General features: G+C 43.2%; 1 protein-coding gene across 8 annotated transcripts in view; it reads left to right on the forward strand.

Annotated features, from left to right (window-relative positions):
- Window positions 1-5071: 5071 nt before the first annotated feature.
- LOC123999463 (A-kinase anchor protein 13-like) overlaps window positions 5072-27485 on the forward strand; it is a 173909-nt gene continuing 151495 nt past the window's right edge. For all 8 annotated transcript variants that reach the window (XM_046305293.1, XM_046305312.1, XM_046305319.1 and 5 more), the window contains exon 1: window positions 5072-5322. The gene's annotated coding sequence lies outside the window, so the exon portion shown is untranslated. The remainder of the gene's footprint in view (window positions 5323-27485) is intronic.

The raw sequence follows: 27485 nt of genomic DNA on the forward strand, positions 1-27485 counted from the left end.
CCTGTCGTGTCGTGTTTTCCTCAGATGCTGCGTGGTGAGCAGGTGTCTGAGTCTGTCTGGTTCAAGTGCCTTCCCGAGGCAACCTGCTGTTCACCTGCTGTTCAAGATCGAGTCTCCAGTTTGTCCTCGTCATTTCGAGTGAAAGTTGTGTTTTTTGTTTGTATTTACTTTACTGGATTAAAGACTCTGTTTTCGCCAAGTCGCTTTTGGGTCCTCTTTCACCTGCATGACACCCACTCCGACTCTCACACTCTCTTCTTCATCCCTAGTATGCAAGGCCTTCATCCCTAGTATGCAATGTCCATTGCTCCCTATAAAACCTAACACTGTCTCGACCATATTGTTACCCCAAATACGAATAAGGAGCTGTACCCTACCCACACTGGGTGCCTCACTCACACATGCATGCACTGACTACACAGCACAGTCCCACACAGGTTTCCAGTTGTAATATTTATTATCTGCTAAAGCATTGAGGATGCATGATCCACTTCCAGCCAGGTGGTCCTGGGTGGTGATATAAACAGATCTTAGCTGAACTAAATTCTTCTAACTCACAAAACCCATCTACTAATGGTTATAATATGTTTATTATGGCTATGTCTTGTGGCACCCCGGCTGTGCTTGAAATGACTATACGGTCTGCTGGGGCCGAGGACAGTTCACGTGAACAGTTATCTCTCAAAGGTGACCAAATAGAGGGGGCCAGTGAGAGCAGGCCTCAATCACCTGTTTTCTGACAGACTGCCACACTTCATGAGGACATAAAACTGTGGCGTATTCTCAGCATGACCACAAAGCACTCACACTGCCTCTCCTGTGTGTGTGTGTGTGTGTGTGTGTGTGTGTGTGTGTGTGTGTGTGTGTGTGTGTGTGTGTGTGTGTGTGTGTGTGTGCGTGCGTGCGTGCGTGCGTGCGTGTGTGTGTGTGTGTGTGTGTGCGTGTGTGTGTGTGCGTGCGTGCGTGCGTGCATGTGTGCGTGTGCGTGCGTACGTGTGTGTGTGCGTATACGTACACGTACACAATGTTTTTTCAGCTTGGGAGCAGCTAACCCTCTGTTTACCCCCTCTCCCGTTCCAGGAGTAAGGACCAAAGTGCTATTGGGCAGCTTGCACGTAAGCTGCTAATTAAAGGCCCCATTCTTGGACCTGCTACTAGATCTATTGTGCATTAAATAGAATTGATGAAAAACCATTAAAGTTGGAGTTGATGAGTTTCTCACCTATGTTTTGTCTTTACCAATATCCACCCTTAATGACACTTTGTACAGTAGCTGAGGCAAAATAAACTACGTTAACAGGTACAGTGCGATGGCATTACATGCTATTGGTTATGCAAAGCAATGCATGATTGCCATGCCAATCACAGTGCAGTCTAAGCTTATGCATTTATAAGTTAGAGACATTAATAAACCATGTCCCTTCACATATCCTCTAGAAGTCCACCTTACTTACATGAAGTACATTCATTATTGCCTAATAAATGTACTGTGTTTACCCTTCACACATAATACTCCATGGTTTCAGAGCATACTGTACAGTCTTATGCAATGATGTGAAAATGACAAGTTGAACTCTATATGCAGTTGTTTCATCACCTATAATTGGTGCATTTTAAAAACGTGAATTGAAACCCGAAACAATGCCAAAACCCACCCTATTTTATAACTCTGACATCACCCTACTGAAGTTTACATTTCAAATAGTTAAGGTTAGGGTTAGGATGTTGGGTAGGGATGTCCCAAGGATCTCTGGTGGCACTAACCTATATTTTATAAGGATGACTGAGTGACAGCTCGTTGGACTGGTGAGAGAAGACAATGGAACATAGTTCCAACTAAACCTCGCCTCCCTAGAGATGGTATAACCGCCCTCTGATGCATGCCGTCTTGTGATTACCGTTCTCCTAGCAGCAGAATATATTATCCTGTAATAGTTAGCAGGATCGCAGATACACATTTTTCAAAATAAAGTCCCCAGGGAAAGACATGCTAAACTTTGGGATTATTGATTTGTTTAGCCATCTAGTGCAGCACAACTGTTTATCACAGCATTGCAACCGCCTTTCAAGCAATAAATGGATAATGAGTGTATTTGATGTATTTTATTTTTCACATTGTATTATTTAAATCAGCATTTCTTTTGAAAGTTTACACAAATACTGGTATGTTGAAAGCTATTGTGTAAACTATATTTAAAGAAATACACTTGTAATAAAGTACAAATATATGTTTTTGGAATTACCCAATAGAATCTGCAAAACATTGCTGGGCAATGGGTTTAATACTGTGCTGGTGACTCCTTACTCCATCCACTCCATTCACTGCAATGCAATGCATTGTATCTGGGATACTTATTGGGTTGTAGATGAAAAAAAACAGGTTACTACCTGTCTTATATAAACAGTGGTGGGAAATACTCAGTTGAGTCTTCACTAACCAAACATGTTTCGTTTTTGAGGGGGACTGTGTCGCATGGCCTGCTGCTGGCTTTTTGCTCCGCCCCCTCCATAGCCCACAATGCAATCTGCTGTAACAAAGTGTACATTGGATACATATTGGCTTCTAGAGAAAACTTTTCTGCCTGTCTCAGCTAATATGGGGTTGAAAATACTCAGTAGGGTCGATACTAACCAAATATGGATAGTTTTGGAGGAGGACCATGCCATACATATTCAGCGTTAAATAACCATGTCGTACAAATAACCTGGTACTATCCATGGTCCTGAAATCAATACACACTCAAGCCAAACCTTTTTTCTATCAAAACAAAAATCGAATTAATTTACATTTTACGTTTACAAATTACATGTAATGACTATTACCAGCCATTTTTTGTAGATTCAAAAAATGTATTACAAAGTAATTATCTCTCTAATAACTCAAATAAAAATGCTATTGTGACAAAGTAGGACTGCTAATAAGACTACTTTAGAGAGTAAGTAAGTAAGAAGGGACATGTAAGACAAAGTCCAAGAGGCAAACCTTTTGGATTAATTGCGACCGAGCTGGATTTTATGAAAGTGTTAGAAGGCTATGCATTATTGGGGTGATATAAACCTAAAAAAATATTTTATTTACCAGGCCAAGAGATTGACCTGATGCATTTTTGTCAAGGCTGGCCTTGGGCTGATGTAAATGTGTGAAGGTGAAGCCATTACTATCACCATGAAGTTAATCTAGGTCAGTAACAGGCCTGCCAGTCCATCATTGTTACATTGTGTCTTTGAAGGAGTTGTCTTGTAGACTAATCAACTGCTAATAATCAATATTTGGCACCTCCATTAGGGCAAGGCAAGAATACATGAAAGTTTAGGATGGAATGGAGTTTTATTTCACACTGGGAGCAAACAAAGAAAGCAACAAAAGGGGTTTTGTCTTTCCAACTGATATTCAACACAACAACAGTATATTAATGTGTTGTTTGAAATTAATATAACACGCAGGACTAAATGCATATATCTATTAAACAGTCCACCTCCTTAACTTAGTGGATTAGGGTGTGACTAGGGGGTATTGTAGTTTATAATTTCTATGTTGTGTTCTAGTTCATATTTTCTATGTTGGTGTTTGTATGATTCCCAATTAGAGGCAACTGGTAATCATTGTCTCTAATTGGGGATCATATTTAAGTAGCTATTTTTTAATTCTATTTTTATGTTACATATTTGTTTTCATAAATTACATTGCATTTTCTTGTTGGAACAATAAAAAGGGGCCATTGATTAAAATGCAATATACACTGAACTAAAATATAAACGAAACATTCAACAATTTAAAAGATTTTACTGAGTTACAGTTAATGTAAGGAAATCAGTCTATTTAAATAAACATATTAGGCCCTAATCTATGGATTTCACCTGACTGCAGATATGCATCTGTTGGTCACAGATACCATTTTTTAAGGCAAGGGCATGGATCAGAAAACCAGTCAGTATCTGGTGTGTTCACCATTTGCCTCACGCAGCACGACACATCTGCTTCGCATAGAGTTGATCAAGCTGTTGATTGTGGCCTGTGGAATGTTGTCCTTCACCTTTTCAATAGCTGTGCGAAGTTACTGGATATTGGCGGGAACTGGAACACGTTATCGTACACAACGATCCAGAGCATCCCAAACATACTCAATGGGTGACATGTCTGGTGAGTATGCAGGCCATAGAAGAACTGGGGCATCTTCAGCTTCCAGATCCTTGCAACATGGGGCAATGCATTATCATGCTGAAACATAAGATGATGGTGGCAGATGAATGGCACAACAATGGGCCTCAGGATCTCGTCACGGTATCTCTGTACATTCAAATTGCCATTGATGCAATTATGTTTGTTGTCCGTTGCTTATGCCTGTCCATACCGTAACCCCACCCTCACCATTGGGCACTCTGTTCACAATGTTGATATCAGCAAACCGCAGTTTCATCAGCTGTCTGGATGGCTCATCTCAGACCATCCAGCAGGTGAAGAAGCCAGGTGTAGAGGTCCTGGGCTGGCATGGTCTGCGGTTGTGAGGCCGGTTGGACGTATTCTCTAAAACGACATTGCTGATGGTAGAGAAAATAACATTTAATTGTAAGGCAACAACTCTGGTGGACATTCCAGCAGTCAGTATGCCAACTGAATGCTCTCTCAAAACATTAGGCATCTGTGGCATTGTGTTGTGTAACAAAACTGCACATTTTAGAGTGGCCTTTTATTTTCCAGAGGCACGAGCTGCACCTGTTTAATGATGATGCTGTTAAATCAACTTCTTGATATGCCACACCTGTCAAGTGGATGGATTATCTTGGCTAAGGAGAAATGCTCACTAACAGGGATGTAAACACATTTCTGAGAAATATGTTTTTTGTGTGTATGGAACATTTCTGGGATCTTTTATTTCAGCTCATGAAACATGGGACCAACGTTTGTATTTTTGTTCAGTTTATTATGAATGCATTATCCACATTGCAGTGTTTTGAAATGCGGGCTTTTATTTTGAAGGTTTCAAAATTACCATATGATAGTCACGTCATTGTTTGTGATGCTGGCAGAATACTAGTCTTCTGGTGAACTGAGAATAGAGTTTTAAGCGTGATCAACAAGTGGGCGCTCTGGGAACTATCTAGTAGCCCTACTGCATTTAGAAGTAGCGGCCATTCATTATGCTGAGAAGAAGAGGGACTTTATATGAAAATTAGATGCCCAAGGGATCTGGACTTCTCTCTGCAGATCAATGAGTATAGATGGCACGAAAAGGTTGTGGTTTGTGTTCTGATAACTTGTGAATGGAGAGGGGAATGCTTCGGAAAGAGGAACGCACGCTTTAAACACCCGCTAAATTCGAGGTAAGATACATTTTAGGCTGTAGCACGAGTTGAGTAAAAGGACAGTAGCATTTGGGAAATGTGAACAAACTGTTTTCTGTAAACTATTTTGAAACAATTATTTCGGTCTCTTTTGCACGAGATACAATGTTTTTTCCCCCATATTAGAGATGGCAGATTATAGCCGGTTAATTGCGTCTAGCCTCATGATTGCACCAATGTAAAAGTGTTAAGAACGTTGTCGTAGTGACCCCGAGGTGGCCTTGCTGCTTAGAATCCAACAAATCGAAGCTATGTCCGTGGTAAATAATTGTGGCACACACCGGTACAACCCTGTCCCATGCATCCCCTCCTAAATTCGGATCAGACATAAATGGTAAATGAGTGTCCACCAAAAAGACGTGGGGGGTTGCACTCCACTATTGTGCCAGTAAAACGGACACATTTATTACCAAACGGAATAGAATGACCTCCTTAAAGTTATCCCCTGCAATATTAATACAATGCATGGTTTCCATGACGTAATTAGCATTTACATTACATTACATTTAAGTCATTTAGCAGACGCTCTTATCCAGAGCGACTTACAAATTGGTGCATTCACCTTATGACATCCAGTGGGACAGTCACTTAACAATAGTGCATCTAAAACTTAGGGGGGGTGGGGTGAGAGGGATTACTTAACCTATCCTAGGTATTCCTTAAAGAGGTGGGGTTTCAGGTGTCTCCGGAAGGTGGTGATTGACTCCGCTGTCCTGGCGTCGTGAGGGAGTTTGTTCCACCATTGGGGGGCCAGGGCAGCGAACAGTTTTGACTGGGCTGAGCGGGAGCTGTACTTCCTCAGTGGTAGGGAGGCGAGCAGGCCAGAGGTGGATGAACGCAGTGCCCTTGTTTGGGTGTAGGGCCTGATCAGAGCCTGGAGGTACTGAGGTGCCGTTCCCCTCACAGCTCCGTAGGCAAGCACCATGGTCTTGTAGCGGATGCGAGCTTCAACTGGAAGCCAGTGGAGAGAACGGAGGAGCGGGGTGACGTGAGAGAACTTGGGAAGGTTGAACACCAGACGGGCTGCGGCGTTCTGGATGAGTTGAAGGGGTTTAATGGCACAGGCAGGGAGCCCAGCCAACAGCGAGTTGCAGTAATCCAGACGGGAGATGACAAGTGCCTGGATTAGGACCTGCGCCGCTTCCTGTGTGAGGCAGGGTCGTACTCTGCGGATGTTGTAGAGCATGAACCTACAGGAACGGGCCACCGCCTTGATGTTAGTTGAGAACGACAGGGTGTTGTCCAGGATCACACCAAGGTTCTTGGCGCTCTGGGAGGAGGACACAGTGGAGTTGTCAACCGTGATGGCGAGATCATGGAACGGGCAGTCCTTCCCGGGAGGAAGAGCAGCTCCGTCTTGCCGAGGTTCAGCTTGAGGTGGTGATCCGTCATCCACACTGATATGTCTGCCAGACATGCAGAGATGCGATTCGCCACCTGGTCATCAGAAGGGGGAAAGGAGAAGATTAATTGTGTGTCGTCTGCATAGCAATGATAAGAGAGACCATGTGAGGTTATGACAGAGCCAAGTGACTTGGTGTATAGCGAGAATAGGAGAGGGCCAAGAACAGAGCCCTGGGGGACACCAGTGGTGAGAGCGCGTGGTGAGGAGACAGATTCTCGCCACGCCACCTGGTAGGAGCGACCTGTCAGGTAGGACGCAATCAAGCGTGGGCCGCGCCGGAGATGCCCAACTCGGAGAGGGTGGAGAGGAGGATCTGATGGTTCACAGTATCGAAGGCAGCCGATAGATCTAGAAGGATGAGAGCAGAGGAGAGAGAGTTAGCTTTAGCAGTGCGGAGCGCCTCCGTGATACAGAGGAGAGCAGTCTCAGTTGAATGACTAGTCTTGAAACCTGACTGATTTGGATCAAGAAGGTCATTCAGAGAGAGATAGCGGGAGAGCTGGCCAAGGACGGCACGTTCAAGAGTTTTGGAGAGAAAAGAAAGAAGGGATACTGGTCTGTAATTGTTGACATCGGAGGGATCGAGTGTAGGTTTTTTCAGAAGGGGTGCAACTCTCGCTCTCTTGAAGACGGAAGGGACGTAGCCAACGGTCAGGGATGAGTTGATGAGCGAGGTGAGGTAAGGGAGAAGGTCTCCGGAAATGGTCTGGAGAAGAGAGGAGGGGATAGGGTCAAGCGGGCAGGTTGTTGGGCGGCCGGCCGTCACAAGACGCGAGATTTCATCTGGAGAGAGAGGGGAGAAAGAGGTCAGAGCATAGGGTAGGGCAGTGTGAGCAGAACCAGCGGTGTCGTTTGACTTAGCAAACGAGGATCGGATGTCGTCGACCTTCTTTTCAAAATGGTTGACGAAGTCATCTGCAGAGAGGGAGGAGGGGGGAGGGGGCGGAGGATTCAGGAGGGAGGAGAAGGTGGCAAAGAGCTTCCTAGGGTTAGAGGCAGAAGCTTGGAATTTAGCGTGGTAGAAAGTGGCTTTAGCCTACATGTAATTCTGATGTTATCTGATGTTATCTGATGTTATCTCATGTAGTTTTTATAGAACTCGTTCAATACAAAATCCGGCCTGTTACCTTTTCACTATACAGGTGTCTCACCATTTAAGATTGTATTACTTTTGTAAAAATGCAGATGACCAAAGTACAATAGCTATATGTTGTTAGGGGACTATTTCTTCTGTAAGGTTAGGGGCTCGGGAATGTGGTCTGAAACACACAGACACATTGATTCAGATGTGATGTTAATGTAACATTTATTACTAGACTACAACATTAGCATTGCGATAAACATAATACATGTTTTTTTTATTTTAAACAATCTATTTGTTTAGATAAGATGTTTATACCCAATTGGCTACAGTAGCAGTAGTCATTCACATACATACCCATGACACTGTAGTTGTCTCACCATACAACATCTAAATGGTTGTGAGACAGACTTCGGTGTGACTTCTCCAAGAGTTTGTGATTGGTAAAACATGCCAAGGCCTGGGAGCTAGCCTGCAGTACATGCTACATGTTATTGTTTTGGATGTTTTATTGCTTTTAACTCAGAATGTCTGATTACATTATGTAGCTTTGAGTTTGTTGTTAAGAATTGGAGTAGTGGAATTCCCAACATATGTTTCCCACAGCATGCATTACAGATCACACACACACACACACACACACACACACACACACACACACACACACACACACACACACACACACACACACACACACACACACACACACACACACACACACACACACACACACACACACACACACACACACACACACACACACACACACACACACAGTTGGACTCGCAGTCTGTCTTGCATTACATGCATGTTTCATGTTCTCCCTCTTAGCTCTGTATGTGGCTCATCTGTATGCCTAGTGGTTAGAGCATTGGACTAGTAATCGAAAGGTTGCAAGTTCAAATACCCAAATCCCCTGACAAGGTACAAATCTGTTGCTCTGCCCCTGAACAGGCACTTAACCCACTGTTCCTAGGCCGTCATTGAAAATCAGAATGTGTTCTTAACTGATTTGCCTAGTGAAATAAAGGTATAAAAAAAAAAAAAAATTCTGCACTTGGGTCTTGTCCCAGGGCTAGGCCTTAATGTCTGTAAGAAATCAGGATTGTATTGCAAATCATCACTTTTAGCCTAGATATAGTGCCTACAGAAAGTATTCACACCCCTTGACTTTTTTTTAGTTGTATGAATTTAAAATTGATTATATTATTGTGTCGCTGCCCTACACACAATACTCCATAATGTCAAATCTATTTATTATTTATTAAAAAGGAAAAGCTGAGTCAATAAGTACAGAGCAGTTTAGAGGTCGACCGATTAATCGGCATGGCCGATTAATTAGGGCCGATTTCAAGTTTTCATAGCAATCGGTAATCTGCATTTTTGGATGACGATTATGGCCGATTACATTGCACTCCACAAGGAGAATGCGTGGCAGGCTGAACATCTGTTACGCGAGTGCAGCAAGGAGCCATGGTAAGGTGCTAGCTAAACTTATCTTATAAAAAACAGCGGTGCCTGTTAATTTATCATCGAATCAAAGCCTGCTTCGCCAAACGGGTGATTATTTAACAAGCGCATTTGCGAAAAAAGCACCAATGTACCTAACCATAAACATCAATGCCTTTCTTAAAATCAACACACAAGTATTGGTACCGGACAAATGACACGCTCCTCAAGGAGAGTTTGGAGAGCTGGCACAGGACGTACAGGGCTGGGAAGGCGTACGGAGACCTGGTACGTGGAGCCGGCACAGATTTTTACCAGACTGATAGCACACTCCTTAGGATGAGTACGGAGAGCTGACTCAGGTGGCATTAAACTGATAACATGCTCCTTAGGGCAAATGCGTGCATCTTCCACCAACTCAACAACTCTCTCCGTTCTCTCTCCTCCAATATCTCCATCCACTCACTGACGGTCTCTGACTCTCCGTTCACTCTCCTCCAGTTTATCCCTCTTCTCCCAGACTGGCTCTGGTTCACTCCTTGGCTCTGCCGACCACCCCTTGTGCCCACCCCCCAAAAAACGTCTTCTTTGTGGCTGCGAACACCGACATCGTCACTGTCCTCCCTTCTCCTTGCGTCCGCTGCCAAGGAAGGCTATCCTGTCCTGCAATGATGTTCTTCCAAGACCAGGATCCTTTTCCATCCAAGATCTCCTCCCAAGTCCAGGATACCTTCCCATCCAAGACCTCGTCCCAAGTCCAGGATCCCTTCTCCTTCTGGGCACACTGCTTAGTCCTGTTATGGTGGGATCTTCTGTCACGAAGGTGAGGAAAGACAGACCAGGGCTCAGCGGATGTTGAGTTCCACATATTTATTATAAAGTGAAACTTAGCCAAAACAAAACAATAAATCAAATAAACTAACAACAAAAAATGACAATGTGGTGCACATGCACAAAACACAAAATAATATCCCAAAAATGCAGGTGGGGAAACAACCTACCTAAATTTGATCCTCAATCAGAGGCAACGATAAACACCTGCCTCTAATTGGGAACCATAATAGCACCCACATAGAAATATCTATACTAGATCACCCCTTAGTCACGCCCTGACCTACTGTCCAATAGAGAACTAAGGGCTCTCTATGGTCAGGGCGTGACAAGTATATATTTTTAAACCTGCATATTTAGTTAAAATAAATGAATGTTAGCAGGCCATATTAACTAGGGAAATTGTGTCACTTCTCTTGTGTTCAGTGTAAGCAGAGTCAGGGTATATGCAGCAGTTTGGGCTGCCTGGCTTGTTGCGAACTGTCTGAAGACCATTTCTTCCTAACAAAAACCGTAATTAATTTGCCAGAATTTTACATAATTATGACATAACATTGAAGGTTATGCAATGTAACAGCAATATTTAGACTTATGGATGCCACCCGTTCGATGAAATATAGAAAGGTTCCGTATTTCACTGAAAAAATAAACGGTTTGTTTTCAAAATTATAGTTTCCGGATTTGACCATATTAATGACCTAAGGCTCGTATTTCTGTGTGTTTATTATATTATAATTAAGTCTATGATTTGATATTTGATAGAGCAGTCTGACAGCACTTTCCTGCGTTTGCCAGCAGCTCTTCTCAATGCTTGAAGCACAGCGCTGTTTATGACTCCAAGGCTATCAACTCCCGAGATTAGGCTGGCAATACTATAGTGCCTATAAGAACATCCAATAGTCAAAGGTATATGAAATACAAATGGTATAGAGAGAAATAGCCCTATAATTCCTATAATAACTACAACCTAAAACTTCTTAACTGGGAATATTGTAAACTCATGTTAAAAGGAACCACCAGCTTTCATATGCAACTTAAACGTTAGCTTTTTTACATGGCACATATTGCACTTTTACTTTCTTCTCCAACACTGTGTTTTTGCATTATTTATTTGAGACTAAATGTATTTTTATTTATGTATTATATTAACTTTATAGAAATGTGTTCATTCAATATATATTTGTAATATTGACAATTACAACAATTACAATAAATATATATATATATAAATCGGTATCGGTATCGGCATCGGCTTTGAAAAATCATAATCAGTTGAACTCTAGTGCAATTGGTAAAAATTCACACCTATTCCATTTTTCCACTTTTTGCTACATTGCAGCCTTATTCTAAAATTGATTAAATAAAAAAATCCTCATCAATCTACGCACAATACCCCATGATGACAAAGCGAAAACAGGTTTTTAGAAATGTTTGCAAATGTATAAAAACAACAAGAGATGCCTTATTTACATATGTCATCAGACCCTTTTGTTATATAATTCGAAATTGAGCTCAGGTGCATCCTGTTTCCATTGATCATCCTTGAGATATTTCTACAACTTGAATGGAGTCCACCTGTGGTAAATTCAATTGATTGGACATAATTTGGAAAGGCAAACACCTGCCTATATACGGTCCCACAGTTGACAGTGCGTGTCAGAGCTAAAAACTAAGCCATGAGTTTGAAGGAAATTGTCACAGCCTACAAGGAGTGGTGGGTTGGAGTCAGGCGCAGAGAGCAGGGTTCGGTAAATCGTAATTTATTCTCCGGCAAAAAACGGTCACGCCAACATACACACAGGTGAAACTAATAAGACAAAACCAACAGACAAACGAAAAAGGGATCGGTAGCGGCTAGTAGGACGGTGACGACGACCGCCGAGCACCGCCCGAACAGGCAGGGGAGCCAACTTCGGCGGAAGTCGTGACAGAAATGTCCGTGGAGCTCAGAGACAGGATTGTGGCGAAGTAGGCTTTGATTAGATGATAAATTAACAGGCACCGTATTGATTATATGCAACGCAGGACAAGCTAGTTAAACGAGTAATGTCATCAACCATGTGTAGTTAACTGGTGATTATGTTAAGATTGATTGTTTTTTATAAGATAAGTTTAATGCTAGCTAGCAACTTACCTTGGCTCCTTGCTGCACTCGCGTAACAAGTCGTCAGCCTGCAACGCAGTCTCCTCGTGGATTGTAATCGGTGTCCAAAATGGTGATTACCGATTGTTCTGAAAACGTGAAATCGGCCCTAATTACTCGGCCATGCCGTGTAAATATAAAAACGCAGACTTTGAATATGCTTGTCATAGGCAAGGACTAGGGAGTTTAAAAAAAATATATATAAAAATGAACAGAACATAACTATGCACAGGCAAAGTCCTAGAGGAATACCTGGTTCAGTTTGCTTTCTAACAGACACTGGGAGACAAATTCACCTCTCAGCAGGACGATAACCTAAAACACAAGGCAAAATATACACTGGAGATGCATACCAAGATGACATTGAATGTTCCTGAGTGGCCTAGTTACAGTTTTGACTTACATCGTTTTGAAAATCTATGGCAAGACTTGAAAATGGTTGTCAAGCAATTATCAACAACCAACTTGATAGACCTTGAATAATAAAAAAAAATATATGTGCAAATATGGTCCAATCCACATGTGCAAAGCTCTTAGAGACTTACCCAGAAAGACTCACAGCTGAAATCCCTACCAAAGATGATTCAAACTTGTATTGACTCAAGGGTGTGAATGCTTATGTAAATTAGATTTCTGTATTTAAGTTTCAATACATTTGCAAACATTTCTAGAAGTGTTTTGTGCATAAACAATTTAACACAACAAAATGTGGAATAATTCAAAGGGTATGAATACTTTATGAAGGCACTGTATTTGAATCTGTCTGATATCTTTTGGCATGGGGCAGTTAGTCACATTGGTTCATAAAGATTGTTCTAGCACTTTGATGATATAGGCCTAAAACCATGAGAAACATTGTATTCTGAAGATTGACGCATTGTATTCTGGAATATGACGTTTAAAACAGCCACTCTTGTGGGAAAAAATTGCTCTGGGAATAGAACTGTAAAACAGTGGTTTCTAACATTCCGTACAGTGGAATTCTCTGTCTAATGAAACACAAGAGGGTCCGTCTGCCACTCACTGCCTGGGTTTCAGTTTCAGCTCCTTATATGAGTAGTTCCTCACAGACTACAGGGCCTGCTAAAGATTGATCTGAAAGTGCTTTCACGTTTTCCTGGGGTTAAACAGGGGTATATGAAATTATCCTGTCTGAGTTTCACTTTGAGCAATGTGCCTGTTTCTCGCCTATTTCATTACTTGCTGATTGAAATATGACCTTTTTTATTTTTCAAGTGTGACTCTAAGGATGGAGGTGTTAAAGGGAATGCCATACTGGCATCTTGTCAGCAACATTCTCCACAGTAGAGCGTGCACTCCCACATATGCCCTTGTGTCTAAACACCCATGACACCAGCTGGATACCCTGGTAGAGAGGGGGGACGAGTGACACGGGGGAAGACCACACTACACCTCTGAATCACCAACACCTCTCTGGATTGTTAGAGTTTTATTTCAGTTTTTCAATCTACGGTGGGTATCATACAGTGCCTTCAGAAAGTATTCACACCCCTTGACTTTTTCAAAATGTTGTTGTGTTCCAGCCTGATTTTTAAAATGATTAAAATTTGATTTTTTTGTCACTACACACAATACCCCATAATGTCAAAGTGGATTTAAAAAAAAATAATTAAAAAGGAAAAGCTGAAATGTCTTGAGTCAATAAGTATTCAACCCCTTTGTTATGGCAAGCCTAAAATCATTTCAGGAGAAAACATTTGCATTATATATTGCATGGACTCACAATGTGTACAATGGTAGTGTTTAACATGATTTTTGGATAACTACTTTATCTTTGTACTAGAGGTCGACCGATTATGATTTATCAATGCCGATACCGAATTATTGGAGGACCAAAAAAGGCAATACCGATTAATCAGCCGATTTACATTTTAAAATTTTTAATTTGTAATAATGACAATTACAACAATACTGAATTAACACTTATTTTAACTTAATATAAAACATCAATAAAATCAATTTAGCCTCATAAATAATGAAACATGTTAAATTTGGTTTAAATAATGCAAAAACAAAGTGTTGGATAAGAAAGTAATGCCATGTAAATATATATATGTGCCATGTAAAATATGTGCCATGTAAAAAAGCTAACGTTTAAGTTCCTTCCTCAGAACATGAGAACATATGAAAGTTGGTGGTTCCTTTTAACATGAGACTTCAATATTCCAAGGTAAGAGGTTTTAGGTTGTAGTTAATATAGTATTTATAGGACTATTTCTCTCTATACCATTAGTATTTCATATACCTTTGACTATTGGATGTTCTTATAGGGACTATAGTATTACCAGTGTAACAGTATAGCTTCCATCCCCTTCCTCGCCCCTCCCTGGGCTCGAACCAGGAACACATCGACAACAGCCACACTCGAAGCATCGTTACCCATCGTTACCCAAGTTATTCCCCTTGCAGCGAGTGACGTTTGAAACAGTATTAGCGCACACCCAGCTAACTAGCTAGCCATTTCACATTGGTTACACCAGCCATTAGGCTGATAGGCTTGAAGTCATAAACAGTGCTGTGAGAGCTGCTGAAGAGCTGCTGGCAAATCACACAATAGTGCTGTTTGAATGAATGATTACGGGGCTGCTGCTGCTTAGTCAGACTGCTCTATCAAATCAGACTTAATTATAACATAATAACACAAAGAAATATGAGCCTTTGGTCATTAATATGATACTATCATTTCAAAAACAAAACGTTTATTATTTCAGTGAAATACGGAACCGTTTGTTATTTTATCTAACGGGTGGCATCCCTAAGTCTAAATATTCTTGATACATTGCACAACCTTCAATCTATGTCATAATTATATAAAATTCTAGCAAATTAGTTCGCAATGAGCCAGGCAGCCCAAACTTGTATATACCTATATAAACCTATATATACCCTGACTCTGCGTGCAATGAACGCAAGAGAAATGACACAATTTCACCTGGAAAATATTGCCTGCTTAACTGGATTAGTAGTATAACTAGTGCTTATGATTGATTGTTTTTTAAAAGATAAGTTTAATGCTAGCTAGCAATTTACCTTGGCTTCTACTGCATTCGCGTAACAGGCAGATTACTCGTGGAGTGCAATGGTTAGAGCGTTGGACTAGTTAACTGTGCAGTTGCAAGATTAAACTCCTGAGCTGACAAGGTGAAAATCTGTCGTTCTGCCCCTGGACAAGTTAACCCACAGTTCCTAGGCAGTCATTGAATATAAGAATGTGTTCTTAACTGGTTTGTCTAGTTAGCTATTGGGGAGCTGTGGGAGGGGGGATCTTGCAGGGTTTGGGTTCATGTTTTTTGGCCTGGTGGGAGATCTGTCAATGTGCCCTTGTGCAGGGCATTGACTCTGGATGCTTCTGTGTGTCGCTCTGAATGGGAGTCTGTTGGATGACTGGTATGGTGTAGTTGTTGGATGACTGGTATGGTGTAGTTGTTGAGCAGCTTCACTGCAAGTATGTTGTATTTTTCGGATATTCAATAAAAAATAAAAAATAAATTCAAATAAAATATCCCTTTCAGCATGGTAAAGTTATTAATTACACATTGGATGGTGTACACCCAGTCACTACAAAGATGCATCCTTCCTAACTCAGTTGCCATAGAACAGTGGCCAGATCATTTTTGCAGTCAAAAAGCTGACGTCTACTGCTCAGATATATACTGTATATATTTTTAAACCGAATTAATTTTTATTTGTCACATACACATGGTTAGCAGATGTTAGCTTCTGAAGCTAAGCAGGGTTGGTCCTGGTCAGTTCCTGGATGGGAGTCCAGATGCTGCTGGAAATGGTGTTGGAGGGCCAGTAGGAGGCACTCTTTCCTCTGGTCTAAAAAATATATCCCAATGCCCCAGGGCAGTGATTGGGGACACTGCCCTGTGTAGGGTGCTGTATTTCGGATGGGACGTTAAACGGGTGTCCTGACTCTCTGAGGTCATTAAAGATCCCATGGCATTTATCGTAAGAGTAGGGGTGTTAACCTCGGTGTCCTGGCTAAATTCCCAATCTGGCCCTCAAACCATCACGGTCACCTAATAATCCCCAGTTTACAATTGGCTCATTCATCCCCCTCCTCTCCCCTGTAACTATTCCCCAGGTCGTTGCTGCAAATGAGAATGTGTTCTCAGTCAACTTACCTGATAAAATAACGGATAAATATTATTTCCATTATTAAAGTGGCTGGAGTTGAGTCGGTATGTTGGCAGCAGCCACTCAATGTTAGTGGTGGCTGTTTAACAGTCTGATGGCCTTGAGATAGAAGCTGTTTTTCAGTCTCTCGGTCCCTGCTTTGATGCACCTGTACTGACATCGCCTTCTGGATGATAACGGGGTGAACAGGCAGTGGTTCGGATGGTTGTTGTCCCTGATGATCTTTATGGCCTTCCTGTGACATCGGGTGGTGTAGGTGTCCTGGACAGCAGGTAGTTTGCCCCCGGTAATGCGTTGTGCAGACCTCACTACCCTCTGGGTAGCCTTATGGTTGTGGGCGGAGCAGTTGCCGTACCAGGCGTTGATACAGCCCGACATAATGCTCTCGATTGTGCATCTGTAGAAGTATGTGAGTGCTTTTGGTGACAAGCCAAATTTCTTCAGCCTCTTGAGGTTGAAGAGGCGCTGCTGCGCCTTCTTCACAACGCTGTCTGTGTGGGTGGACCAGTTCAGTTTGTCCGTGATGTGTACGCAGAGGAGCTTAAAACTTACTACCCTTTCCACTACTGTCCCGTCGATGTGGATAGGGGGGTGCTCCCTCTGCTGTTTCCTGAAGTCCACAATCGTCTCCTTTGTTTTGTTGACGTTGAGTGTGAGGTTATTTTCCCGACACCACACTCCGAGGGCCCTCACCTCCTCCCTGTAGGCCGTCTCGTCATTGTTGGAAATCAAGCCTACCACTGTAGTGTCGTCCGCAAACTTGATGATTGAGTTGGAGGCATGCATGGCCACGCAGTCGTGGGTGAACAGGGAGTACAGGAGAGGGCTCAGAACACACCCTTGTGGGGCCCCAGTGTTGAGGATCAGCGGAGTGGAGATATTGTTACCTACCCTCACCACCTGGGGGCGGCCCGTCAGGAAGTCCAGTACCCAGTTGCACAGGGTGGGGTCGAAACCTTGATGACGAGTTTGGAGGGTACTATGGTGTTAAATGCTGAGCTGTAGTCGATGAACAGCATTCTCACTTAGGTATTCCTCTTGTCCAGATGGGTTAGGGCAGTGTGCAGTGTGGTTGCGATTGCGTCGTGTGTGGACCTATTGGGGCGGTAAGCAAATTGGAGTGGGTCTAGGGTGTCAGGTAGTGTGGAGGTGATATGGTCCTTGACTAGTCTCTCAAAGCACTTTAAGAGCTACAACGCTAATGTTTGTGTAAAAGCTTTTCAGTTGTGTTCTGTGGGTGTCACTGAGTAGACTGATACCCCATTTCATTGCTTCACATTCCAACCTTGTTTAACATGATCTAGTCTAAATATGGCATGATTCCATCAATTGTAAACGTCTCCATCACTTGGAAAGAGGTACTTTTGTTTTGAAGGCAAAATTCCACTATTGTGCCTAATCCTTATTGTGGCTAGCACATAACACATATCCCGGTCCGGTCGAGCATCACTAGCCAGATGAAGCTAGCTGACTGCCTATGACGTTAGCTTTAGGCAACAGGGAAGTAGCAGGCCAGCTGATTATTTTCATGAACTGAAGTTCAATTTCAATAGGAGAACAACCTGTGGCTACCAAGCTAATACTTACTCACAAGGATTCCTAAATCATTGCTAAGAATAACGAAAACGACTGCAGTTTCTTCTGGTCATTGTTTTCAGGCTGGTTGTATTAGTGCTAGCTAGGTACTAAGCTAAAGCTAGCTACCCCAGAAGTTGTGGTCAAACAAATAATGCTTTATTACCAACGCGGTATTGTAAACACATCATTCGTGGCTGGTGTTTGCTTGTTTGTAGACTTTTTTGTACAGCTTTGGCTAATAGTAGTGGTGGTGCTTAGCTTGCACATGCTAATTCAGAACACACAACATTCTATAATAGAACTGTGTTATTTGACGTCTCAAATTAAAAGCTAATTTAACTCATCAAATAGGGGAATTTTACTCGTCAAATAGTGTTATTTGACGTGTATCTTTTTTGATACTTAAAGACCCACACAGCGTTCCATAGTATGTTGTGAAGCTAATAGCAGTGATGCTATCACTGACGCTATTACTCCGGTAGGGCAACATCTGAAAAATAGCGCACTTGACTTGGTAGTGTGTACCGGTGCTCGACCAGCTGGTGAAAGCCAACGTCACCCACGACAGAGAACGGTTAATTGTCAAGGGCAATGAATTCCATTATCTTGACATTAATAGATTTCACCTTTGAGTTGTCTCGCTGAAAATGTCTTACTCTTTCAAATGACTGCTCGATCCACACAGCAGACATTGTGGGCCAGGTTAGGAATGCTGTGTTGCCTGTGTAGCGCAATATTTTCCTTGGAGTCATTATGTCATGTACCTACGTTATATAGGTATACACATCTGCTTTGAAATCGGTTTTGCACATCAGCGTTAAACTAGACATCTGGCCAATACCGATGTTGGCATTTTTAGCTAATGTTGTCCGATTCCGATAAGTTCACCGATATATCGTGCATTCCTAGTATGTTGTGTAGTAAGCTGTTAGTAGCCCATGTGCCTCACCCTCATCATTTGGTCCCTCTCTCCCTCATAATTTAGCCTACTGTTCTGACTTGGTTGTGCACATGTATCCTATAGCCTGTTTTAGAGAAATGTAATCATCGAATATTGTAACAGCTTCATTGTCTGCTGATATGCCCCCTTTTTCTTATCCTACGGTTATGACTTGGTGTACAGGGAGAATACTGTAAGAATGGCCCATGTTCTGAATTCTGTCGCTGTACATTTCAAAAGTGCTGAACGAATAGTTTTATTGACTGTCCGTCCTAGCTCGCTCAATAATTTATTAATCGAAATTATGGCTTGCCTTTTATTTGCTCATTGTCCCCTTATGCCATAATTTGTACATCTCAATTGTCAGTAGAAACCAAATTTGTTGAAGCAAGTCGGCCATATCATCTGTTTAAAAAAAAAGGCAATACATTCGCTGCCAGACAAGGCTCCGCTGATAGCCAGGTGTAGTAGTGGTAAGTATTCACTCCATGGGCACATTTTGTCACCGTTGTGGTGCAATTAATTTATTGTTTATTGTTGTGTAGTGGCTTTTCTGGCATGCATCTAAAACATTTTTGGGGAGTTTGCCATACCAAGAAATACATGCTAAATCAGGCTTCCTTCACTGAAGGAAGGAAGCCTGTACAGAATAAGAATATTCAAAAACATGCATTCTGTTTGCTACAAGGCACTAATGTAATACTGCAAAAAATGTGGCAAAGCAATTCACTTTTTTTCCTGAATACAAAGTGTTATGTTTGGGGCAAATCCAATACAACACATTGCTGAGTAGCACTCTCCATATTTTCGAGCATAGTGGTGGCTGCAATATGTTATGGGTATGCTTGTAATCATTAAGGACTGGGGAGGTTTTCAGGATAAAAAAGAAACAGAATGGAGCTAAGCACAGGAACAATCACTGAAGATAATTTTAATTAATTAATTAATTCAGGCTGTAACAAAACAAAATGTGGAATAAGTCAAGGACAATGTTCCCACAATGTAAAATAATAGGGGTGGACATGATTTAGCAAGGCACTAGAGTAATACTGCAGGACAAAAAAACAACTCCGATATAAAGGAGTTTTTTTCAAAGTTGCCGTAATGCCAGGTGCGTCCACTTATATCAGCGCATTCGTATCAACCTAACCATTATGGAACTTCTTTTCAATCAAATACGTCTCACGTGGCAAATGAGCAATTAAATTTTTAGTTGACCAAATTCAACACTCTCATTGACCTCCATAAAACAAATACTAAATTCGTGGGCTTATTTTTGTGGCCAGATTTTTGGCGGAGTAAACCTCTTGCTTTGCCTCTTTATCTCAGGTCACACACACTTCAAATGTAACAAATGGGGCGGTACGTGCAGCACAATGCACACAACACTAAATCACAGAGTTTCTAAACCCAGAGGCGCAACATCGCTATATTGATGGAGTGCCTTTGAATTGACTGCCTGCAATGCTTTAAGAAGAAAAACAAAACAAGAAAATAGAAAATAAAAGTAACAAATAATTAAACAGTAGCAGTAAAATAATAGCAATAGCGAGGCTATATACAGTGGGGTACCAGTACAGAGTCGTTGTGCGGGGGCACCGGTAATTGAGGTAATATGTACATGTAGGTAGAGTTAAAGTGACCATGCATAGATAATAAACAGAGACTAGCAGCAGCGTAAAAGAGCGGTCTGGGTAGCCCTTTGATATTATGTATTATCAAAGATAATTGTGTAGTCTAGAGCGATTTTCTAGGTTCGCTAGCCATCTATTGTCGTTCTTTTAACGCAACGTAACGTAAACAACACTGCTAGCTAGCCTGCTAGCCCCCGAATAGCAACACTGCAGAAACTATTACACTCAACGGAACGACTTGATTAGTGTAGTGTCAACAACGCACCCACTGCCAGCTGGCCTACTTCAGCAGTACTGTATCATTTTAATCATTTTAGTCAATAAGATTCTTGCTACGTAGCTTAACTTTCTGAACATTCGAGACGTGTAGTCCACTTGTCATTCCAATCTCCTTTGCATTAGCGTAGCCTCTTCTGTAGCCTGTCAACTATGTGTCGGTTTATCCCTGTTCTCTCCTCTCTGCACAGACCATACAAACGCTCCTCACCGCGTGGCCGCGGCCACCCTACTCTGGTGGTCCCAGCGCGCACGACCCACGTGGAGTTCCAGGTCTCCGGTAGCCTCTGGAACTGCCAATCTGCGGTCAACAAGGCAGAGTTCATCTCAGCCCATGCCTCCCTCCAGTCCCTCGACTTCTTGGCCCTGACGGAAACATGGATCACCACAGACAACACTGCTACTCCTACTGCTCTCTCTTCGTCCGCCCACGTGTTCTCGCACACCCCGAGAGCGTCTGGTCAGCGGGGTGGTGGCACCGGGATCCTCATCTCTCCCAAGTGGTCATTCTCTCTTTCTCCCCTTACCCATCTGTCTATCGCCTCCTTTGAATTCCATGCTGTCACAGTTACTAGCCCTTTCAAGCTTAACATCCTTATCATTTATCGCCCTCCAGGTTCCCTCGGAGAGTTCATCAATGAGCTTGATGCCTTGATAAGCTCCTTTCCTGAGGACGGCTCACCTCTCACAGTTCTGGGCGACTTTAACCTCCCCATCTACCTTTGACTCTTTCCTCTCTGCCTCCTTCTTTCCACTCCTCTCCTCTTTTGACCTCACCCTCTCACCTTCCCCCCTACTCACAAGGCAGGCAATACGCTCGACCTCATCTTTACTAGATGCTGTTCTTCCACTAACCTCATTGCAACTCCCCTCCAAGTCTCCGACCACTGCCTTGTATCCTTTTCCCTCTCGCTCTCATCCAACACCTCCCACACTGCCCCTACTCGGATGGTATCGCGCCGTCCCAACCTTCGCTCTCTCTCCCCGCTACTCTCTCCTCTTCCATCCTATCATCTCTTCCCTCCGCTCAAACCTTCTCCCACCTATCTCCTGATTCTGCCTCCTCAACCCTCCTCTCCTCCCTCTCTGCATCCCTTGACTCTCTATGTCCCCTATCCTCCAGGCCGGCTCGGTCCTCCCCTCCCGCTCCGTGGCTCGATGACTCATTGCGAGCTCACAGAACAGGGCTCCGGGCAGCCGAGCGGAAATGGAGGAAAACTCGCCTCCCTGCGGACCTGGCATCCTTTCACTCCCTCCTCTCTACATTTTCCTCCTCTGTCTCTGCTGCTAAAGCCACTTTCTACCACGCTAAATTCCAAGCTTCTGCCTCCAACCCTAGGAAGCTCTTTGCCACCTTCTCCTCCCTCCTGAATCCTCCGCCCCCTCCCCCCTCCTCCCTCTCTGCAGATGACTTCGTCAACCATTTTGAAAAGAAGGTCGACGACATCCGATCCTCGTTTGCTAAGTCAAACGACACCGCTGGTTCTGCTCACACTGCCCTACCCTGTGCTCTGACCTCTTTCTCCCCTCTCTCTCCAGATGAAATCTCGCGTCTTGTGACGGCCGGCCGCCCAACAACCTGCCCGCTTGACCCTATCCCCTCCTCTCTTCTCCAGACCATTTCCGGAGACCTTCTCCCTTACCTCACCTCGCTCATCAACTCATCCCTGACCGTTGGCTACGTCCCTTCCGTCTTCAAGAGAGCGAGAGTTGCACCCCTTCTGAAAAAACCTACACTCGATCCCTCCGATGTCAACAATTACAGACCAGTATCCCTTCTTTCTTTTCTCTCCAAAACTCTTGAACGTGCCGTCCTTGGCCAGCTCTCCCGCTATCTCTCTCTGAATGACCTTCTTGATCCAAATCAGTCAGGTTTCAAGACTAGTCATTCAACTGAGACTGCTCTCCTCTGTATCACAGAGGCGCTCCGCACTGCTAAAGCTAACTCTCTCTCCTCTGCTCTCATCCTTCTAGATCTATCGGCTGCCTTCGATACTGTGAACCATCAGATCCTCCTCTCCACCCTCTCCGAGTTGGGCATCTCCGGCGCGGCCACGCTTGGATTGCGTCCTACCTGACAGGTCGCTCCTACCAGGTGGCGTGGCGAGAATCTGTCTCCTCACCACGCGCTCTCACCACTGGTGTCCCCCAGGGCTCTGTTCTTGGCCCTCTCCTATTCTCGCTATACACCAAGTCACTTGGCTCTGTCATAACCTCACATGGTCTCTCTTATCATTGCTATGCAGACGACACACAATTAATCTTCTCCTTTCCCCCTTCTGATGACCAGGTGGCGAATCGCATCTCTGCATGTCTGGCAGACATATCAGTGTGGATGACGGATCACCACCTCAAGCTGAACCTCGGCAAGACGGAGCTGCTCTTCCTCCCGGGGAAGGACTGCCCGTTCCATGATCTCGCCATCACGGTTGACAACTCCATTGTGTCCTCCTCCCAGAGCGCCAAGAACCTTGGCGTGATCCTGGACAACACCCTGTCGTTCTCAACTAACATCAAGGCGGTGGCCCGTTCCTGTAGGTTCATGCTCTACAACATCCGCAGAGTACGACCCTGCCTCACACAGGAAGCGGCGCAGGTCCTAATCCAGGCACTTGTCATCTCCCGTCTGGATTACTGCAACTCGCTGTTGGCTGGGCTCCCTGCCTGTGCCATTAAACCCCTACAACTCATCCAGAACGCCGCAGCCCGTCTAGTGTTCAACCTTCCCAAGTTCTCTCACGTCACCCCGCTCCTCCGTTCTCTCCACTGGCTTCCAGTTGAAGCTCGCATCCGCTACAAGACCATGGTGCTTGCCTACGGAGCTGTGAGGGGAACGGCACCTCAGTACCTCCAGGCTCTGATCAGGCCCTACACCCAAACAAGGGCACTGCGTTCATCCACCTCTGGCCTGCTCGCCTCCCTACCACTGAGGAAGTACAGCTCCCGCTCAGCCCAGTCAAAACTGTTCGCTGCCCTGGCCCCCCCAATGGTGGAACAAACTCCCTCACGACGCCAGGACAGCGGAGTCAATCACCACCTTCCGGAGACACCTGAAACCCCACCTCTTTAAGGAATACCTAGGATAGGTTAAGTAATCCCTCTCACCCCACCCCCCCCTAAGTTTTAGATGCACTATTGTTAAGTGACTGTCCCACTGGATGTCATAAGGTGATTGCACCAATTTGTAAGTCGCTCTGGATAAGAGCGTCTGCTAAATGACTTAAATGTAAATGTAAATGTAATACAGAATAAAACCATTAATAAAAGTCCCACTCCCACGATGGTAGTGACAGCCCATTAATGCAACCATCCTTTATTCACATTACTTGCCCGATGATTCACATTACTTTAATAAAATATTTCAGTTGTTGTGTGTATTACATTGTTGCTATTTGATGACTTTATTTCATCTCATCTCTATAGAGCTGCTGCCTATGCTATATGACAAAATCACTATTTTAGTGATTAGTTTGCATATTTTTATGAATACCAACTGAATTCCAACTGTAAATCACTTAGATCATGTATTTTCCTCAAGAAGCAACTGCTCTCTAGCCCTCTCGATCACTTGTTCTTCTGTCTTCTCTCTCTCTTCGTGTCTGCCCCACACAGACGGACAGGTAGGTCTGCAATGGATTATGGTTATTGTAGTTAATAACCACATCTTCTGCACTAAACTTTGTAGAATATTGGCCTGTTGGAAACTTCAACTCCCTACATTGCACAGTTCAGGCTTGATTTGATTTATCTCTAGATAAATGCATTGAGCTCACAGAAAAAAAAACGGAACAAAATGGAATAAAATAATTGACTTCGGACTTTGTAACACAATAAAATGTAAAGAAATCCAAGGGGGTGAATACGTTTTTTATTTTTTACAATATTTCTTTTTTAAATACAAATTATTCACACCAGATACACATACGAACATCAATTTACAGACGCACACAAACAACAATCTCATCTGCCCAGATCCACATGATCACACCCCCATCCCTAGTGCCTGCATTATTGATGGCCACATGGCCTTAAATTCTACCAATTTATTTTTATCGGTCGCCCATGCTATTTCAATAAATAATTAGAGCTTTATATTGTGTTAATGATGGCAGATTGATTGATCTCCAAGTTTTTAGTATATGTTTGTTCAAGATGAGTCTTTCTTGTCTTGAAATATGCAGACAGAGTAATACTTCTGACAGCCAACATTCTAGCTCCACCCATAACTTTTGTACTTTATAGCATTCCCAGAAAGCATGGATTATTAAGTAATTATTAGTTTACACTTAAGACATGACTTTGTTGTTGTGCTGTAGAATCTGTGAATTTTGTCTCTTGTATAATAAATTATATACATGAGATAATACTGGATTAAGCGTGCACTTTAATTAACTGTAATTTCGTTAGTTATGCTGCAACATTCCCTCCATCTTGTGCCAACATCAGTTATTTTTAAGTCTTGGTTCAAATAGTTAAAACTGTTTTCAAAGGGGGGAATACTTATGATACCCACTGTAATATAAGCTTACTTTGGCTACTGTAGCTGTTGGGCTGTTTCACAGATGGACTGGGTGAATTATTGGGGTGTTATTATTTCAGACGGGAAATAATGTATGAGAGCAGAGCTCAGTGTTCTATACTGTCTTCCCTGTCCAGTGATTTTGTTTTCTCTTCACTCCACTTATATGTCTGTGGTTATTCTGCAATGGTAAGCATGGTCACAATTTCAATCATTCCTGCATTTCCGGTTTTAAGCGACTTGAGAAGTGGTTTTCCAGTGCCCAACTGTCTCGGTCTGATACGAAGCATGCTTGACTTACTGCTAACTCCCCCTAATGAAAGATTGCACACCGAACTCTGGTTGTGTCCTCAATTGCAACGCACATTAAGTGCCCATGTTCCGAAAATGTGGTCGGAAGTCCTGTATGGATGGTGTGACACAATTGTGGAGCCTCTGGAGAGGCAGAGGCCAAATTGAGCTCCGTACCATATCGCCGTGCGCCTCCCAAATGTTCTAATAATGCAGAGGGCTCCATATAGCTCCGCATTGACATGATTGGTTGATGGTAGGTGACGGTGGGAGGTCCTGTATAAACTCAAACTCACTTCCTTGACAATTTCCTTTACAAGTATGAATGACCTGACTTCTCAGAGGCCATATCACCGTAAATGCTCCATGGCCATTGTAGACGTCGGCTTGACCATGCAGCACCTTTTACTCCAACAAAGGATGGGACAATAGAACTTCAGATAGAGGCTGTGTTACAATATGTTGAAAACTTGATGGCACTACCAAGCAACACTCCTATTCATAGCACTGATTCAAAAGTATGCAATTAGCTAACCAAGTTAGGCTTTCTTTGTGTCGAGTCATACTCACACTTGTGCCTTGTGTTGTAGTGGACGACATTGATTGCAAACAGATAGGCCTCGGAGTTCTATCTCTGCCATTTTACTTCATCAAATTAAACTTGGTTCTTCCTTGATCTGCCCAATGACTACAGAAGGTTTTATTTTGTTAAATTTCATCATAATACACATGACTAACTCACTCCAGATCCTCTGTACCAATCTTTCATTTTTAGCATTCCTACTATAGAGGAGTTTACAGAAGGGCCCTCAACTGTTCAGAAGGGAGCATGTGTTAAACAAGCCAAGTCAAATCTGCACTAGAGAGTGCAACCAACAGCATCCAACAGCACATGTCCCAGACACATACTGTGCTGTTGACACACACCTGCCTGTGGCCTGGCTGCCTTTCCCCCTCTCCACTGTGACATCACAGCTTTTATCTCCCCCTCACCACCATCTCCATATTTAGCCCTTCTGTAATCAGTGTAGTGGGCCTCAGCCTGGCCAAGCACACACACGGGATCCTCTGGAGTCACTGCATGTTCCAAACACTGCCTTGCTTCCTATTTTTTTGTTGATGTAAAGTCTGCATTCGATATGTATTGAGCTTCCGTGTAAATGGAAGGAAAATAAGTTATGAAAATCACTCACTCAGACCTTAAAAGGCTGGCCTTTCCAAGTTCCAACAAGTGCCTTCAGTTAAGCACTCTACCAGTGGCAAGAGTTTTAAAGTGCTGGGATACTTTCAGATCTGAATGTTGCCGTGAACTTTGGTGACCTTTAGTTACCTCTGAGATGAATGATTCTTCAGCTTCCTTTTCAACTTGTCTTCCTTTGTGTGAGTTGAGCCCACATCTGCACTTTTAATGATGATGTGCCTGCGTCTGGACAGCTTCCTGTGAGCAGAGCAGCAGTGTGCTAGCTGGACCTATCCACATCCACTACACTGCTGTAGCTTTCATGACCATCTGCTCAGCCTCGGTCTCCCTTGCCCTTTGTCATGCTCTGTGGTGGTGGTAGATCTCTGTCGCTAATATGCTACTACTTAGTCCCAATGTAATCATAGCAGTTATCGGTCAGAGTCATGTTGCAAATGATTTTTGCTATTTGCAGTATTCCATTTGTAGCCCGTGTGCAGTGAATTGTAAACATTGCCATTTGTGCTGTGTTATCAGTAACAATGTTTGTTTCTACTTTTATGAAAGGTTAGGTCAGTGAGACACCATCTTTTTCATTTGTTAATTTATGAATTCCCTACACGCACTTTGTTACTTAATCCACAGAAAGAT

This window comes from Oncorhynchus gorbuscha, linkage group LG02 (genome assembly GCF_021184085.1).
Source record: "Oncorhynchus gorbuscha isolate QuinsamMale2020 ecotype Even-year linkage group LG02, OgorEven_v1.0, whole genome shotgun sequence".
In the NCBI taxonomy this organism is placed as follows: Eukaryota; Metazoa; Chordata; class Actinopteri; order Salmoniformes; family Salmonidae; genus Oncorhynchus; species Oncorhynchus gorbuscha.